At 36.6% G+C, this 17,546-nt stretch overlaps 1 long non-coding RNA gene across 2 annotated transcripts; it reads right to left on the bottom strand.

The window, feature by feature from the left end:
* Positions 1–921: 921 nt before the first annotated feature.
* LOC122328072 lies at positions 922–17,281 on the bottom strand. Of its 2 annotated transcripts, none has more exons than XR_006247774.1 (3): positions 17,112–17,281; positions 2,014–2,133; positions 922–1,488 (listed from the first exon to the last, which is right to left on the bottom strand). It is a non-coding gene; the product is annotated as an uncharacterized LOC122328072 (long non-coding RNA). The 2 variants fall into 2 exon arrangements; XR_006247775.1 differs by lacking the exon at positions 17,112–17,281 and adding an exon at positions 2,217–2,331.
* Positions 17,282–17,546: the final 265 nt, after the last annotated feature.

The following is a 17,546-nucleotide window of genomic DNA, read 5'->3' as shown; positions in this document are numbered from 1 at the left end:
AAAATGAAATAATTTGAAAGCTCAGACCTTTTTTTTTATATCAAAAGTAGCCTGCTCTTTATTTTTTGTGTGTTAGTGTGTTGGCAGTTTCGTCTTTGCTCCACAATGCATTTTTCACTGCGTGAGAACATGATGTGTAGTGTGAGAGCAGAAATGTTCATCGGACATATCAACAGTAACTAAGCAAGGTGTTTTTTGTTTTGTTTTTTTTTTTAATAAAGGGTCAATTGTAACTTGTGAGCTACTATTTCTAGTGCAATATTTCAGCCCAATCTCATGGCAATTTGTATATATTTACAAGGTGGCTAATTTGTACGAATTTGAGTTTTACTTGAACAATTCATAATAACCTTATAAAGCCATCGCGTCTTTGAGAGTGAGTTATGGTCTGTACAACATGAAACTGTAGTTTTTAACCCTGTATTTATGTTTGCAAGCAAAAAAGCATTTATATAAATGTGATATTTAGTTTTTAGTGGCTGATTTACTACAGAATGCAAAATAATACTATATATAAGTACTATGCATAAAAAATAGATAGAGGGAGAAAAATCTTTGCTGCACACATTCTGTACATCAGTCAGAATGATATGCTATTAATAAATAAAAAAATAATAATAACATACATTGCACGTAACATTATATGTAAGTTTGTTTGGATTTCTACAAAAACAAAAAGAGGCTTATATGCACTTTTTCCTTCTTCCAGCTTTGATAATGTAGAAAAAAGTCAGTTAGCATAGATGCCAGGGGAGTTCATTAGTTTGCTTTGAAAAGTAAATAAATTAACTGAAAATAGAAAAATCGATTTTCCATTCAAGACGAAAACAATCTAACAGTCAACTCTCCATTTATATAATCAGCCGCATCAGTTTGAAAGGTTCACTAAATGAATATGAGATTTAAAAGCTGTTTTGTGTACTCCTGATAAGTAATCGTGAGTGCAATATGTGCAGTATTTGTCCACCAGCTAAACTGCCAGCACTCTTGCCCAAATGGCATTAGCTCCAGTGCAATAACAAATAATGAAAACAATATTTCCTGTGCCTCTTTGAGGCTCCTTATTTATTTGAAGATGATCTTTATATGAAACATAAACCCTTTTTTATGAATTTGCTTTTGAGAACTTGTCATTAAAACTTGGACAGGATGTGAGCCGACAACTTTCACATACATTGCTTGTGACAAGCTGTACGATTGCACTAATTTAGCCCTTAGGAAATAGTTTCACATGTCAGCATGTGTCTGGGATTGTGTTTGGTGTATTTGTGTGGGAAACAGAGACCCTTTTGAGGAAAGATCGGTATTGATCGTGTACAGTTCGTCTACAGGAGAGGCATCTCTGATTGAAGCTCTTGAAGGGACATTTGCACTATATTACATTCGATTTCTCTAGAGTGCTAGTCGGCCTATTGTGCTCTTTTCTGCCGGCAGTAAAATCAATTAAAAGCGTCAGCAGAGATGACCTGCAACTTGGCAACAAAGGGCCTGAAAAAGAAAAGAGTACATATAGATAGCATTGATTAAAGTGCAGAGAGATAACTTAAAGAGAGAAAATAGTCCATATGCTGCAGCTATCTAATAAACTGTGCGGGTCATAGTTGCATTTGGCATTTGACTTGCTACAGAAAGTACTAAGAAATAGCTGTTGTTTATTCGTGTAAAAATAGTCGCTATGAAATTGTGTAGTAATGTTTCTGTGTACACTCAAAAAAAAAGAAAAATCTGTGCATTAACTGCCGCTCCATTTGAAAACAAATCAAAGAGCTGGCTTTACTGACGAGAAGTGCGTGAATATATCATGCAATATTTTGCACAGCCCTACTATCTATCTAGTGTTCTCAATGACTGTGGGTAGTCTGTGGACTGTGATTAATTTGGCCCAGGGAATGTGATTACACCAAGAAAAAGGAACTATTCGCATAGACAGAAAAATATCCTTTTCTTATCAGAATAGCATTTCGATACTGCTAAAGTAACTGCCTGTGTCACATCCATACAGAACATCCAAACCTCAAGTTGCATCCCTCAAATCGAAGCAGGCTGTTAAAAATGTCATTTTCCTCATCTTCTTTTTCTCCACCTTGCTGATTGCCAGATCAAAGTCACTCAGCCGACGACGCAGGCTCGGGCCTAAAAGACGGAGACACTTTAGCATATAAAGACTCGCCTGCAGTCATGATCATTACCCCACATAATGTACAATCACACCCAACCTGGGAGTGTGCAGATAAAGGTGCCTGGTAATTTGGTGTCTTCCCTTTCACTTCTATTTCTCCGCCTGTCAGCGCGAGCTAGAGGAGGAAAGATTGTTTCATTAGTGTCCAGTCCCTCGAGCAGTCAATCAGGAATTTTAGCTGTTCCCCTTTTCTTTTTAACTCTCAGCTGCGAGTAATTGGGGTTAGCGTTGTTAGCAGTCACTGGCATCAGCTGACTAGCGGTGTTTTCCGTCTCAAGCAAACGCTGCCTTAGGAAAGAGGTTTTAAAAAGATGTGACAACTGAATAATGAATCTGTCAGGAGTTGTTTATTTTAAGATGTCATTTTGCTAACTTATAAACTTCAAGAGGAATCATTACCAGATGGCTTAAAATGACTAAACAAACTGCTAGCACATTTGTGAATATTTGCTTTTAGTTTCAAATATACTTGAAACTTGTGGACTTGAACAAACTACTTACCGTAAGTAGAAAACATAGCAACATGCTAGCAGCTACAAACTTCTACTCACAACACATACACATTTTTGCTAACTAACAAACTTTAAGAGGAATGTTATAGCTAAAACAGCTAAACTGCTAGCACTACCTTTGTGCTTAATTGCTTGAATACAAACTTTAAGCCTCATGTATAACGTATAGGGCAAGTTAAATGTCAAGGACATTTAAAGAACTTACACTGTTTATTAGCTAACTGTAGCATGTGGTGTCAGCTAACTAGCTGTGTTTTTCATCTCAATTCTCCAGTCTAGTTTGCCAAGCAAATACTTAGGAAAGAGGTGACAAGTGAATCAATCTGTATGGTGTTTATTTTAAGACACCATTTTGCTAACTCAAACTTCAGAACTCTTTAGCAGCTAATACAGCTAAATAGCACGACTTGTAAAGTATATTCGCTTATAACATAAGTAGAAAACAGAGCAACATGCTATCATACATACTTGAAACACACCAGTGTTCTTTTGCTACCTCATAAACTGCAAGAAGAATGTAGCTAAAATGGCTATCACTACTTGTAGAGTAAATATGTGCTTCTAATTTAAAATAAGGAGTTGAACAAACTACTAACTGTAAGGAGAACCTACAACATGCTGGCAGATTTTTTAAAAAAGTGATAAAATACTAGCATTATAAATCACTTTTTTTAAACAAGCAAATGCTAAGCAATTTGGTTATTAGCTCACTTTCCGCAGCTAGTTAAATGCTAAACGGTAATACATTTAAAAGGAGTCATTACTTGTACTGTTCTTTAGCTAGCTGTAGCATCTCTCTGCACTGTAATCGGTACTATAATGTTTTTTTATTGTTTTTTTTTTACTCTCAGCTGTAAGTAATTGTGTTAGCTGCATCGGGTGACTTGAGTGTTTTCGCTTTCAATTCTTTAGGCCAGTTTGCAGAGTCTTGGGAAAAATGTGTGACAACTCCGTAATGAATCTGTCAGGTGTTGTTTGTTTTAACATGTCAGTTTGCTAATTCAAACTTCAAGAGGAATCTTTAGCAGCTAAAATGGCTAAATAGACCGCAAGCACTGTTTGTTTATTAGTAAATATAAGTAAGTCTTGTGGACTTGAACAAACCACTAACAGTGAGTAGAAAGCCTAGCAATATGATAAAAGCCAACTTAAAATTTACATTTTTATTTTTGCAGTTGTGAAAACCCACAAATCTGCTATAGTCGGTTGCCTTAAAATTTTAAGTTGGCTCAACTTTCTTTCTTACAGTGTAGCTTCTATCATGTTGATAAGTTTTAAACTCACTATTAGTAGTTTGTTTGAGTCCACAAGACTGTATTTGAAAGTACAAGCAAATATGTACTAATTCACAAACAGTGCTCACAGTCTAGTTAGCTATTTTTGCTGAAAAAAATGTTTGTAAAATCTAATGGATAAATACATAAATGTTTTTTGTTACTTTAAAATATTTTGTTATTATTATAATGCATGTTTTATTTATTCAAAATAAATTCTATGAATTTATTTTTTTATTATTTATTATTATTTAGCATGTATTATTATTATTGCTATTGTTATTATTATAAACAATGTTACTATAAAAACAATGTTATTCTATATTATTTATTTATTTATTGTTTTTTTATATTATAAATGAAAAATAAGTAAAAGTTGTTACAATGTTTATAATCTTAAAAAACTCAAAAGATGTATGCAACAGTCACACATTTGTTTTGTCTTTATTATGTTTTTTTGTTTTTTGCTGTTATTGCATATGTTGCAGCCCTTCGCGATCACCATCCAGATTCCTTTCTCAGTGAGGCTAATATTAACTTACCTTGCTATACAATATAATTGTCAGATGCTGTTCATGAACTCATCTTACCCCACCAAAACACAAATATAAGACCTCGCAGGGTGTCCCCACACCACGTTTAGTAAGAAACAAGGTAAAATATAAACAAAAGTATCGAATCTCAAACATAATAACAGTAATAGTAATAATTCCTTGTTTCTTTGTTTAAATGTCAGTGAAAATGTCAGATTTAATCACACAGGTGGCATTACTTCTGTTAGCATGCTGCAGTCGGACAATAATCTGTTTACTTGAGAATTCTTTCGTTGTGGACCAGACTAATTTAAAAAGATTTGGCTTGTGTTTCGCGAGAGACTGTGATATGAAATGTCAACTGCAATTTGTCATATCTCTGAGGAAATCATTCCATTCACCTTCTAACCCAACTAACAAGGTTGAATGGACAAACAGGTAAATATAAATAAATCTAAAATGTCTCGTTGCACCGAATGGTCTCCGCTTTCCTGCATGGCTTAGAAAATGGCTCACTCTGGTTTACAACAACAGATTTGTCAGTGCATGCTATTTTAACTTTACAAAAAGTTCGTTTTTTTAAACTGATAACGTTTTTGATTTATATGTAAGTAATCACATACAACCAGCGTAACCACATGGTAGTTTTTCTAAAAATCGTATACATGCGTATGTCACTTTGTATGAATTTCTACGAAGTCATACAATCTCCTCTGGACAATTACATTTGTCCAGCTTTATACAATCTGTTTGTGGACCACCATGCTGATTTTTTTTTTTATGAAATCATATTTACATACAATTCACTTTGTGCAAATCCATACGAAATGAACCAATTTGCTAAAATTTTAATTCATACTAATGAAATTCAAACAAAATTAATAAAATCCCTTTCCTACAACCAACACAAACTTACGGCCATCCGTAACTATTTTACGTTTTGACTGACAAGTGGCTAATTTGTATGAAATTGAAAATACTACATTGGCATTTCGTGAATTAGTTGAGATTAAAGCGCTAAAACTCGTTTCGTTATGTAACACACCTACTATCCATTCCCAACAGATAAAATCCCACTTGTATTTATTTTCAGTAGTTTCTGCTGGTTTGAAGACAAAGCAAAGATATGATGAAGCCTGATGTATTTTTTAACTGTGGTTAGATGATGCACTGAATTCTGTGCACTGTATCTCCACTGTGACCTTTGCCCCCTCCTACTAGCTGTCTGTGTGGCTGACCTGCTGGACGGGCAGCGGTTTTCAGATATTGGGGTCAGCTGAGTGTGTCTTTCCCGTTTGCAGAGGATGAGCTACTCAGGGAAAATGTGCCACCTCAGGGACTAGAAACGCCACAGTTGCAAGTTCCAGATTACTGTCTATATTCCTCTTGTGGGCCTGATGGCTGTGTATTTTTTCTGCTAAGCTTGTATTTATGTCTCACTGTTAGCGGTGGGCGCCGATCAATTTTTAGATCTCCACAGCTACACGATTCTAATTTAATTCCCACCTGCTGTCTACAAAGCAGAGTGGTCTTTAACGCTAATTATTGTTCTTACTTTTCTCAAAAAGACAAGCGAGCAGTGAGTGATTGTAATTTAATTAATTGATTTTAATTATTTTTTTCCATGCAATATGTGCAAGCGTGTTTGTGAACCACGGTTCCAGTGATATTTCCATCTGGCAGAGTGTCAGATAATGATGTTTTCTGCTATTCTTATTATGTCACAAATTGGGCCTTATAAAGCACACGCTTTTATGGTATATATGAGTGTCTAGAGGCTAGTTGGCATAGAAAGTAATGTTGGGAATTTCACCATCCCTTAATGGGGATCAATGTGCCATTCAAATAGATTGTCAACCTGTGTGCTAATTAGGGCTATAGTGTGTGCCATTATAAAATCCTGAAACCAGCGTTCATTCATGAGCTTTGCCTCGTTTGATTGGATCATGATTCCCAAATCCATTTTAATAGATTCAAACCCCAAGAGTGCATAATACTGACATGCTGGAAGAGACAGAGCTGGCTTTTTTTACACAGCAAAGCTTTAAAATCTCTCTGTCTGTCTCTTTTTCAGATATTCAAAGCCAATGCCGGAGTGTATAGCATGACATTATTACCTAGCCATGTCTGCTTTTGAAATGTTTCACATTTTCTGTGAGCAAAAGGGCAAACTGGATTTTTTTTTTCTCATATTCTTCTATATGAAAACTTTTAGCATGTAGAAAAGATGGATGGGTTGATGGATAGTGAGAAAAACTGACAAATTAATTTTATTAACTTATGGATAGTCATACTGATAGATAGATAGGGATAGACAGACAGACAAATAGATTTATGAGTAGTGCATAGTAGGGGTGTATTTACATGAATATTCAATGTTCAAATGCCAAGACCTGCCTCAGGTGTTTATACCTGACAATGGCAACTTTCTAAAGGCACCAACAATGAAACAAGGTTACCATAGTGACATTTGGGCATTGTTTCTTTTCCACACAGCTTGCATTGCACTCGGTTTGACCTCCAGGCAGCCAAGGTAATGGTGGCAGATGAGTGAGATTCTGCATTTCGATAGCGAGGACAGCCGATATACTCTGGCAGCAGGCCAAGCATGCTGAGAGGAACGGATGACCTGAGTCAAAACCGGAGCTGGCAACCCTGACAGCTGTGTAGGAGGGCCGAACGGTCCTTTGGAACTCAAAAGCTCCACTTCACTGTTCCTAGCCCCAGCCATAAATGGCTAAACATATGGACCATGGCCTCAAAGAGAGCAAAGATTGCAGAAATTAATTCAATAATGCTTTTTTGCCTCTCGTTAGACGCAATGGGATATGTGAGCAAACAGCGCTGGGATGGCTAGTGCATTAGTTAACGATACGCCTGCTACGTCTTACCCAAAGCTATGAATTTTCATGAGGATTTGAGGCTTTATTATTTGAGTTGTACACCGGGTCTTGATTGATTCTGGCTCGTTGGCATTCACATTTTCCTGTCCTTTTGTAATCGCTCTTTAATGGACTGCTAGTGAGAACCATAATAAACCATTTAGTAGGATTACTGTACTTGAGGACTCTAGCTTTCTGACCTAGAAGGAGCTTAGCGATACACTGAAAGAGAAGGACAAGAACGGTGAACAAAGGAATGAGGTCAACTTGAATTGGCCTGATGGTTCTCATTGACCCTATGACCGTGTAAAATCAGGTTGTAATGGATTCTTAAGAGACAATGAATGACAGAAATAAGCACAGTAATGATCGCCATTATCTTTTGTATTTCGTCTATTGCATTATAGACCTTCCTGTTTGTAATAGTTAGCAATTTTCCTTTGGCTTTGACCACATTTGAAAGGTGAACTTTTATCTGTTTTCTTTATGTGAGATGCGCACTCTTCTTGCAGTACACATCCTGCGGATGTATTCTTCAGTTAATGTTTCTGTAAATGTCTTTGTTTCACTGTAAGATAATAATTTGCTATAAACTTGCAAACTTTATTTTTTGCCAACAGCACAATAATGCCAGACCAGGTAACTCAACCTAGATGGAATATAACTTAAATAGATAAAAATTCTGACCTACGGTAAAAAAAAAATTATAAAATCTCATTGAACATTGTTTCCCTCGTGAACACAAATAATTATGTAAGCAAAATGAGTAGCTCAGGGCTGGTTGCTGAGTAGCTTAAGGTTGGTCACCAACATCACAGCCTGTATTCTTCTACATTAATAATAACCTAAAAGATGTAATAAGGTCTCTTCATTGATAACTCTAACTGAAGCTCTAGTTTCTAACCCTTCACAGTTTAATTATCCTCTTTTCCGCCTCCAATCTCATCTTTCCTTCTGCCCTGAGCTAACAGGTTAAAGAAAGCTTTCTGCCAAAGAATGACTATGACATAGAGAGAACAGAGCACCCCTGCTTGCGTTTGAGGCTATTTTCCACTAAGAAATGGGGTTACGCCTTTGTCCAGACTTTCCAAATTACAGTGGTATATTCGGGGAACCAGACTCGGTCATTTCTCTGCTTCTAACATTATGCCGGAGACCTTCTCCTGCATAATAGAGATATGCTTATTTCACCCAGACGCAAATGAAGCCGTCTCTGGACCGGATGCACCTTTGTGTGGCTAAAAGATAACATGGAGAAAATTTATCACACGTTTACAACCACAGTCAGAGGACTCGAATGCAAGTTTAAGAGTCACACTTGATCACCAAGACAGGACTGTGACCGTTGGCTGGTGTGTGGTTGCAAGAAGAGGGACTTTAACAAGATTTCCAATCGCAGTTGTTATCACGAATGATTCACTTTGTATAAGACGGCTTTTGTTAAGGCTAAATTGCAGCGCTCAATAGACCGTGTCAACCCTTTCATTTAGATTTGACTTAGTCTCTGTCAGACACATTTTGATACGACAAAAAAACACATTTAAGGTTTGAGAGTTTAATAAATAAAGGGCTCAAGGCATACCATAATTTTCTTGTTTAAAAGGCAAAGCATTAGTCAGGAGAAAAATGTCAGAATGAGGAGCCAAAATACCCAGACAGTGCTTTGGGGATAACAGCAGTTATTGTTAGTAGGTGACACCCAATTGTACTACAGTCGGTCTCTGACAATAGCAAACCATTTATGCTAATAAAAACAGCTTTTAAGTCATGATTCCTCTTTAGGAAAATAAAAGTATGAAGAAATAATCAGGACTTGACAGATTACCATCATTAAGAGTTCACAGAATCTTTTTGGTGCTTTAGCTTTAACGCAACACAGATTTGCCTGGTTAGCATGGGTTTGTTTGCCCCTGCAGGTAGGTGGTGTAAGTACAGCATTGTGGGTGCAAAATGCATGCATGTAAATAACAAATAAATAAACAATATGCTAATATGCTCCTTTGCAGAAGACGCTCGTTTCTATAGCCTGTTTAGCCCCGCCTACCGATTCACACATATAGTAGGTAAGTTGCAAGAGCGGCAAATACAAGTATACACAGAAACCAAATGATAAACTGCCAGACTGCATCAGTAAGTACCTAGTCCTTTGTTCACTTCATACGGTAAATACATTTGTTTACAAACAACACACAATTCGATGCAGGATTTTCAAAAGATTGAAACTAAAAGACAATGCTGTGCTGACTATATTAGATAACATATTGCACCACACAAGTGTGAGTAACAGTTTTCATTACGCGATCGCTATTGCTTTGCGTTATTACAGATCATTTGATATGAACTGAGTATTTGTGCTTTTTTAATGTAAATCACAGCAGTGTCTACCTGCGAAAAATGTAGACTGTCAAATACACAACCCAATCAGAGCAGTGGGTGTTTACTTCCAAGTCTACAATCCACAATGCCTAATCAAACACACTGTTTTGTGTGATGGGGGTTACACAGCCTATTATTTCTAAATTTATGTTTTTTGATGTAAAGAGCTTGAGAGCATTGTAAGTAGCTCAGAGAACATTACAAAATAAACAACAAAGGCAGTTCATGAACCCTTTAAGTAGTAGATAATAGTTGTCTCGAGCTTTGGTTTTGACATTATTAATTGCATCAAGCTTTACAGTAGTTGTAGTTTTCGTTTGTAGTTAAGTAGTAGATTTTTTTGTCTTGACCACATTTGAAACTTGGATTAATCGTTTATGTAAGATGCATACTGTTCTGTGAAGGCTTGACAAATCCATTTCCAGACCATTTGTACAATGTCCACCATTGTTTGACCATTATCCAGTCTTCCAGACTATTGCATCTATACCTTGAACGAGCCTAAGAAACATGTCATCTATCCAAATAGGTAGAGAGAAAAAAACAAACCACCTACAGCTTCAGACGCCCCTCCCTTCGCTGTTCAGCTGCACCTGGACTATTGCTGCTGGACAAGACCGACTCAGCAATCCAGAGTAGCTGAGGTAAGATAAGGGTGCTTTTCATATAGCTCAAAAGTGATCAAAATATTGCCGTTTCCATGTGTACTGGGGCAGCATTATAGATGAGCATGAGCAAGCATCTTCTGTCACACTTATGTTCGTGTGTTGAAAGGCAGAGAATAATGAGAAGACTGGTTTTATGATTAGCCCCGGAACTCAACCAAGAACACTGCCGGAATAGTACCTGTCATGCAGCTTAAGAATTAAAAAAACTGACAAAAGCTGTCACTGACTGTCAGCTAAGCTAATCTTCACACTCAAGGCGAAGAGCGTCAACGAAAAACTGAGAGGCAGCTTTGGTTAAATTAGATGTGTTGAGGGTTAGAACTGAATGACGTCTAATTTAATGAGGCGAGGTGGTAACTGTCAGCGATGGCGCTATAATAACAGATTACAGCAGTGCAAGATATAAAAAAACCTAACATTTCTGATTAGCTGCATGTCACCGCAGCCTATCAAGCATTCTTTGAGTGTTAAATGTTATTTAACATCTTGCACCATAGGAATTTTATTTACCTCAAGGAGCAGTCAAGTACATCTTGAGCATTTGTCTTCAACTGTCTTTGATCCATGTTTCTTTAACGTATGTCTTGTTGAAATGCCACCCTAGGTGTATTAGTATATCCAATCATTCTCTTCACCTTAGAGGGCCCCAACACAGTTTGTATGGCTGTCAACTTATACAGCTTTCGTCAGCAGTGATACTCCAGAATTGGTCTAATAGTAGACAGATGGTGCTACGCTAGACAAACCATTTGTCACCAGGGGAAAAACCTAGAAATGCGTAGTTGAGATATTAGGCGTGATCTGTAAAATAATAAATGTACCGTATGGGCACCCTTGTGTGAATGATGTAAGCCTAATTGTGTTGAATGCGCACTTGGAGTGTACTTCAAATATTAAAAGTGTTTAAAAGCTGTAATGGCTGAGGTAATATTCACGAATCCGTAAGTACTCGTACAGTGTCAAATTAAAACTATTACTTTAAAGTATATTGCATATGCAAGTACATCAGATTCAGTTTGCACCTAAATACACAGTTTTAAAGTGAACATTTTCAAAAGGGTGGTGTTTTCACAAAAAGAAATTTGGATCTGCAAACCCATTTTTAATTTAACATGGAATGAAATTGAAATCTCTTAGTACTGCAAGAAATTAACATTTATATTCATTCATTTGGTAGCTGGTTTTATCCACCAAGTGCATTCCCTGGGAAACAAGCCCATGATTACTTTGGTGTTACTAGCATCATGTTCAGTACAGCAGCTTAGCATATGGTAGTGCTGGGTAATACCCCGCTAAAAATCCTGTTAAAGCTAGTAGCTATGCTTTGGATCATGGTAGCTGGTTTTCTAGCTATAACATTCCAAAATCCAGTTGTTCCATCTTATGAACTGTTTGGAACCACCTAACATGTTCCAAAACATTACTGCGCGAGCAAGTTTTTTTCTGTTTAAACATTTAAGCTAATGAAGAGCTAAGTAAGATTAAACCCTAATTCATAGCATTGCAACAACATCGTAAATTATGAACGCCAATCCCCTGGGGTTTAAGTTGAAATAAATCAGGCTAAGTTTTGACATTCATTAAGTTTAAGCATCAATGCTACCAGAACCAATTAGCTTAATCTGCTTAGCTGAAAGGCTACCACACATAGAGCTTTTTAAAACCTAGCAACAATAGGATGATATTGAACTGCTCTCCCCGAACAGACAAGTCGAGGATTTACGAGCAAAAAAAAAAAAAAAAAAACATCTTGCAACACAAGACTCTCGTGGACGATTTTGAAATGAGTCATAAAAAGGAATTTATGACAATGATGCTGTATTGAGGCGCTTGTGTTTTTGGAAAAAAAATTAGCATTCGATTTTCGCTCGTACAGTACGAGTTAAAGTACATTGTTAAAAACACTCTTGCTTTGTGGTTTGCTTTATTGATTCTTCACAGCGAAATGCTAAGCTAAGCTGACAAGTTTGACACATGGCTGACTCTCCATAGTAATCCAGTGGACGTCCGTTTTAACATGATGGGGCAGTCGTGTATGGGTTTACTTGGACTTATTGATTTTAAACATGCACCATTTCAGATGGATTGCCAATACAAACCAAACACTCCAGCCAAGAACGGTTCCATTCAGCGCTGTTTAACATTCAGCCCACGAGTGCACGTATAATTAACTCTTGGGTAAAAATGCCCTCAGGAGAGTCGCTGTAGAGTCTCGGCGTAGAGCTTCACTCAGCTCTGAATGTGTGTGTGTGTGTGCGGTCTTGTGAATGTGTGCAGACTTTACAGAATACCACGCTAGTGTAAGTGAATTAGCGTAAATGAATTAGCCAATTAAAAGCAATAACACGGCCCAATAGGGAATTTCATATTGCGGACCAGCAGCATTAGACAACCTTATGAAAATGAGCAAACCGCATTTCCCCTGCAGTTGGCGTCATTAAAGCCAAGATTGTAAAATCTGTTTTGGATGACTTTCATCAAGTTATTATGCCAAATTGTACATTTACTCATAATAGCAACTTTTCCCTTATATTTGTGGCTTCATATTTAACCATTTTGTCTCACAGATATGACTTTGTGTCCCAATATGTCTTGGAGCTTATATGATAATTTTATATCTCACACTGTGACTTTGGTTATTTTAAACTTTATCTATCAACTTTTTCTCTTTGCTTTTCACTCTGAAGAAGCAAGTTACCATCATAGTCAAATCTGCTAACAGCAACGTATTTGTGTATGTTGTTGAAGAATATAACAGTATATTGAACCTGTAATGCTTGCAGATTTTCTCATGAGAAAATTGTGTCCTACTTCTTCCCTTAGCTTTGTTCTTTTAGAAAATGTAATGCAGGAAATCTATAATATTTCTGGTCTGAATAAATTGATTTCTAGATAACAAGTGGCAAAGTTTTCTTTTTTCTTCTGTTTTAGTGGGCTCATCAAATATTTAAGAGAGTTGAAGGGTCTGCTCCCCAAGAAATCACTTTTGTTTATGGTTAATGTGGGTTCTATAAGGAAATTAAGGAGGGGAAATTATGCCTTTTGTTCTCTGCTGCCCCCTATGATAAATTGGCCCACGGAACACTTTTTCCATTACCATCATAGAAAATTGGAAAAATTGATTGGGTGGTGGTATGAGTGTTCATTTTCTCTACTTTTCACATATAATATAAAAGTGAAGTTTTATAGTGGAATTCCAATGGGCAATTTTAGACCATCCAGCCAATTTAAAGGAATAGTTCACCCTAAAAATAAAAATATACTGTCCATCAGGCCATCTGAGATGTAGATGAGTTGGTTACTTTATCAGAACAGATTTGGAGAAATGCAACATCACAAGTATTCCTCTACAATGAATGGGTTCCGTCAGAATAAGAGTCCAAACTGCTGATAAAAACATCACAATAATGCACAAGCGATCCAAACGACAGCTCCGTTTCATCAGTTATTGTCTTTTCTCCAAATCTCTTCTGATGAAGAAACACAAGTTTCTGATTCCAACCAGACACGTTTCCAAATATTTGTAGTTATGCAGTTTGTTAGTTGCTTGGTACCAGAAAAAAATAGAACTTTGAATGATGGTTGAGTTCTTTGACTTTTAAATATGTTTTGGGTATGACCCCTGTTCTTATTTTATTTAATTTATTTGCCGCTGTCATCTCTTAATCCGACACCAACCAGGCTTGTGTTTTCAGTGAATGACTCGTACTTACTTTATCAACTCGAATTGTTCAATATCTTGACAGAAAAAACATTTACTTTTTTAAAAGAAAGGTGAGAAATCTTTTGCTTTTGCTCTCAGGAATGAAAACACCGAATGTGAGGCATGTTTTCTTTCATTTGAAATGTTTAAACTCCCGAAAAACGAGATCATTCAGTCGCACCCATGGGATGAGGTGAGTGGTGCGCATATAATCTGTCTATTATATTCCTTTCTTCTTTTTGCCAAGTTTCTCGCTCTGTCTGCATTGTTTTAGGATGCCACGTCCCCGACAAAAAGTATAGAAGCATGCTTTGATTTATTTAAATGCAACCTATATTGCACTTTGTGCTGTTCTCGGAAGACTGACGTGTGAGAGCCAAAGAGTGTCTAGAAATGCCCTGCAGCGCGTTTATTTATAGTTAAAAGATAACATTTATTTTGATAAGAATGGAAGCGTGTCTTTGAAATGCATTCGAGAATGTTTAATATTGATCTTCTCTCTGGGCTTTTGAAAAGTTCAATGAAAGAGTTGGAATCTTGAAATTTGACATACTGTACTCACACTTATTTACATTTCACTCAACTCTGTTTCTCTGACTCTTGCACATTCTTTATTTTTCCGGCAATGTTAGAAAGAAAGTTAGACAAGGACAAAAGAGATCTCACACACAGGCCTAAATGCATTTCCTCTTACAGAGAAATGACCGCAATTCCTTCCTCTTTCCTACATGAGACTTTCGAAAAGCTTTGGCAGCTCATGCAGTCACACAGATTCGATTCAGTCATCTCGCAGAATCCACCGTGCTCTGTCGATTTAGCTCGATTGACAAGCTTTGTATTTTCTTGTGCTACAGATGAATACGCCGTTCTCATTTATGCATGACCAGCCACAAAACGGCTAAAAAAAACACTTCAGCTTTGAAGGGATGACCAAAGCGTCTTGTTGTATAGAAATAGCTCTTTTGGATACAAGTAAATTCCAGGGTTGTAAAATGGAATTGAAAAGCATACCTTAAGTTAAAGTATGTACTTTTAAAGTTTACTTTAAGTCAAAGTATCTAGCCAACAGCATACTGTAAAATGACATAAAATTACAATTTTGCATATTCTACTATTAACATTTTTCCATATATTATTTATATCTCCATGCATGTATTTTCTGTGGTTTCTTAGATTAATAATACAGTAATTAAAAGATAATTTCACAGTCAATCACAATTAAATTTTTAGTTTTTTCTTTGTCTGTGCACACTGGACTATATAAAACATTTGTTTTTATAAACTTTTATCAATTCGTAGGATTTAGAAAACGTATTGTGATCATGCTCCTGAATTTTTAGCTTGTTATTTTCTAGATTCAAGAAGATTTTGGTGTGGTCGCTGTATACAGCGGGTTAGATGTTTATTCAGATCACTAGCTTACATTTTGGAAATTTAAGACATTGTGAAGGTGATTTTATGAAAGACGTTTCATAGCTTAGCATTAGCTGCTCTGTCAGAACATTTCCTTTACCCAACGTCTATAACAGTCAAGTCCAGCTATCCTTGTAACTGTACGTTCACTTTGAATAATCCTTGAGCCCCAGAAACAATCTTTTAAACCTCCTGTAGACCACAGTTCTTGGTTATGCAGTCAGGCCTTTGCCCCTACTCTAATAAAACCCAATGAGATCTCAAAGGCATTTTTGAGTGTACTATAGGTTTCAAACTATAAACACTCTTTCCTCAATGCCAGCTATACATTTACAGTTCAGAACAGTTCTGTTAGACTCATTAAAATAGCATTTTGTTCTTCCTCACTTGCAGGTTTGCACCCCCCCCCCCAGGAGAATTTCTATAGAGCAGGCAGCATCTTCTGTTTGTCCGCTCAAAGCCGCTTGCAGAAAAATCTGCATGACGGCTTCTTTTCCCAGGAACAGCTGTATGAAGGGTATCTTTAATGCAAGCTCACAGCGATACAAATCCCTATGAAATCTAATGCTTCCAGGTCATCATATTTCAGGCCAGAGTTTGGGCTGCGAGATGTACTTATTCAGCTAGCGCTGTGTCTGTGGAATCACCTCAGCTCTAATGTGATTGTCTGAATGTCAATAAGCTGTGTAGTAAAGGAAAAATGTACATTGTGGCCCATAATTCAAAGCCGTTTCAACACGCTATTTTACTTTACTTTACTATGCTATTTTGCTTTTAATTATCAGGTTACACTTTATTTTGATAGTCCACTTTAGACATTCTACTAACTATAAGTAACTTTGTAACTACATGTAAATTAATTCTCATTACTTAGAAACTACATATCTGCTCTCTAGACAGAGTAGACTGTTAAGGTTAGTAGAATAAGTTTTAATCCAAAATTTTTGTCTTGACGCTATCTCTACACCTTACCTAACTTAACCTTACCTATGAGTAATACTACTAAAATTATAGATGAATGACACTGCTGTACACTGCTGTACAAGCACCAAACACATGTTATTTATTTAATTTATTGATTTATTTATTTATCCTAGTGGATATTTCAATTCTTTTAAGTTTGTTCTTTTATAGCTCAGGAGTTCTCAATTACAGTTGGGTTTTTTAATGACTATCCATACAGTATGAATTTTGGGTACCTCTTGTTCTTTGAAACCACAATAATGGGGACAAATGTTGACTAGGCAGTGTTCCAGAAGATGATCATTAAAACCCTCCACAAAGAGGTTATGTCTCAGAAGGTCATTACTGAAAGGGCTGGCTGTATCAAAGCATATTAAATACTAAGTTGACTGGAAAAAATTAATTGGGTAGGCAAAGGTGCACAAGCAACATGGATGACCTCAAGCTTGAGAATACTGATAAGCAAAGATGATTCAAACACTTGGGAGAGCTTCAGAAGAAATGGACTGAAGCTGGAGTCTCCAGTCAAGAGTCTCTTGCTCAGACGTCTTCAGGAAAAGAGCTACCAAGCTACTTCTCAAACAGAAACAATGTCAGAAGCATCTTACCCGGGCAAAGGAGAAAAATAACCGGATTGTTGCTTAGTGGTCCAAAGTTCTCTTTTCAGATAAAAGTACATTTTGAATTCATTTGTAAAAATCAAGATGTGGAGGAAAACTGGAAAGGCACAGAATCCAAGCTACTTGAAGTCCAGTGTAAGGCTTTTGAAGTCAGTGATTTGGAGTGCTGTGACTTCTGCTGGTGTTTGTCTACAGCGTTTTATCAAGTCCAAAGTCAATTTAGCATCTACCAGGAGATTTTGGAGCACTTCCAAGTGGTTTGCTGACCACAATATTACTCTGCTTTATTGGCCAGTTCTTTCCGGCTTTTCGCTTTTTCTGTTTTTCAAATCTTTTTATTGATTGATCTTAGAACACATTTTAATATTTTGAGATACTGAAGCTGTAAGCACTAATCACCAAAATTAAAATAAACAAAACATT

Source organism: Puntigrus tetrazona, chromosome 22 (genome assembly GCF_018831695.1).
Source record: "Puntigrus tetrazona isolate hp1 chromosome 22, ASM1883169v1, whole genome shotgun sequence".
NCBI lineage: Eukaryota > Metazoa > Chordata > Actinopteri > Cypriniformes > Cyprinidae > Puntigrus > Puntigrus tetrazona.
This window is presented reverse-complemented; position numbering and strand designations above follow the sequence as displayed.